Here is a 2,145-nt window from a genome sequence, read left to right on the forward strand (position 1 = left end):
AGCCACACTTTGGACAACAATAATCTGCACATTAACACGTTTATTGTTTAATCAGATTTAAATGGTAGAACATGTCAGAACCAATAAACAGAATCAGATCTTTTCCAGTTCAGTTTAGTCGATCTAAAGTTTCATTTGCTCAAAGGAACAAAGTCAGTTTTAGTGACTGAAACTCTGCACCTGAACCTGAAACATGTGAAGAGACACAATCTGCCTGGAAACAAGGAAAACTGATATCAGAGCAGAAATCATTGAGTGGAAATGAGTCTGGATGGAAAAATGTCTTTATGCCATCAGTTTGGAGCAAATGTCAGAGTTTCTCTGGATTCAGATTCTCTGATTCTTTAGTTGTTTATTCTGAACATCTTTACTGAACGTCTCTGAGGATTCAGTCACATTTAATCACAGGCTGACATCCAACACTGGATTAACTCTTTAGTTCCTCATCCTGGATCCAGATGTTCAACCTGAAGCTGCTTCCACTGGAGGAGAAATCCTCAGAAGAAGAAGATGGAGGAACTGATGATATCAATAATTCACCAATATTGAATCTCATTCGTTAGAGCCACGTTTACACTTAGAAGAACCCAGGATGTGTTCAGGTACCCTGGGATGTCTAATATATAAAGACAAATGGGACAGATTGCAATAGAAATAACAGAGCAAAAATAAAGCGGTCAGGTATTAATATCAAATGTGTCTGAATAACTATTTTATTAAAACTTACAGTAAGAAGTTCAGTCTGTGTGTTTCTCATGGATTCAGTTTCAGAGGCGTCCTTAAACGCGTCATCGTTCTGGCGGTTGATTTGAAAGTTTCAGTCTCACACATGGACTGCAGCAGATGGATGGAGTTCATGTCTCAGAGCTTCTGGGTATGTCTTATTTAATCTATTTATTTATTGTCCTCTGGTTTTTCTCTGTGTGAAGCTTTTTGTTGAGAAACTGGGATAACTCAGCAGATCCTCTGCAGAAAAACAGACAAGTTTCTTCAGCAAACAGTCATTCAGCTCTGATAAAACCTGATAAAACTTTATCAGGTTTCTAAAACCTGATAAAACCCGCAAACACTTTTATTTTAAATACAACATAGAAATCTGAATATTAGGTAGAACAACCTGATCTTATATCTGTTGCTTGTTTTCTTTTCTTCTCAAAACTGATCAGCGAACTGAGGTGATGAAGACTTCTGATGAAGATGATCCAACTTCTCCTTTCTGCAGTTTTCGGTTTAGTTTCAGTGTCTGAAGGTTTTAATTCATAGTGATGAATTAAAACCTTGAACTAAAAAAAAATATAAAGTTTTTATCATTCGCTGGTTGAGCTTTGGATGCACGTGTCGATGAGTTTTAGTTTATATCCGCCTATCAACGGAGCAGAACCAACAGATTGTTGTAACAGCTGCAAGGTGATTGGTTGGTTTTCTGTAGAAGGCGGGCATCTGTTGCTCCGCTTCCGCAATCCTAGTTCACAAGGTTTCAGATCAGCTGGTGAAAATATATGGAGGCTGCTTATTATGAAATAACAAGAAATGAGCACAAACGTGAAAATAAAAATAAATCTTGAAATATTTCATCGGAAAAAAAAGAGATAAACTTGATGCAGCAGATCTACATTAACAGAAATATATTCATCAACAGTCATTAATGGAGAAAGAATAAAATCACAAACTGCAGCAGTTTTTCAGGTTGACGATTAATGATAATTAATCTCCTGAATCCTGACAGATTAAATTAATCTCCATAAAAATAAAGAAGTTTCTGCTCTGAAACTAAAACAGGAAGTTGAACCTGCTGCTGTATTTCTTTCTGGCCACAAGGTGACAGTAATGCAGTTTTTATTTTTACATGTTTTACCGCCTTTTCCCACTGTATTATAATCTTGGTGGGCCACCAGACTTCCCTGCTGCCTTCAGGGAACCATCATGTTAAATAGGATTTTATTCACCAGTAACTGAGACAGTAAAGATGATTAATTTAGGCTTATAGTCGACCCATTGAGGTGGACGAGGTGCAAACCAGTTGGGTTGTCCCTGATCCTGAATTTTTGTAACTTTTAACATTTTGTAACACAAAAACATGGTGGACTGACCTACTGCCCCTGACACTGGGCTTAATGGGTTTCTGGGTGAAACCCAGTTTTACCA

At 37.3% G+C, this 2,145-nt stretch overlaps 1 protein-coding gene and 1 long non-coding RNA gene across 9 annotated transcripts in view; both read right to left on the reverse strand.

Annotated features, from left to right (window-relative positions):
- The window catches only part of LOC122821059, an 83,563-nt gene that overhangs the window by 11,604 nt on the left and 69,814 nt on the right, over positions 1-2,145 (reverse strand). The gene's annotated exons all lie outside the window — the stretch shown is intronic.
- LOC122821101 lies at positions 45-1,340 on the reverse strand. The gene is made up of 3 exons (XR_006368911.1): positions 1,118-1,340; positions 728-966; positions 45-616 (listed from the first exon to the last, which is right to left on the reverse strand). It is a non-coding gene; the product is annotated as an uncharacterized LOC122821101 (long non-coding RNA).

The sequence above is a fragment of the Gambusia affinis genome, linkage group LG18 (genome assembly GCF_019740435.1).
Source record: "Gambusia affinis linkage group LG18, SWU_Gaff_1.0, whole genome shotgun sequence".
Taxonomy (NCBI): Eukaryota; Metazoa; Chordata; class Actinopteri; order Cyprinodontiformes; family Poeciliidae; genus Gambusia; species Gambusia affinis.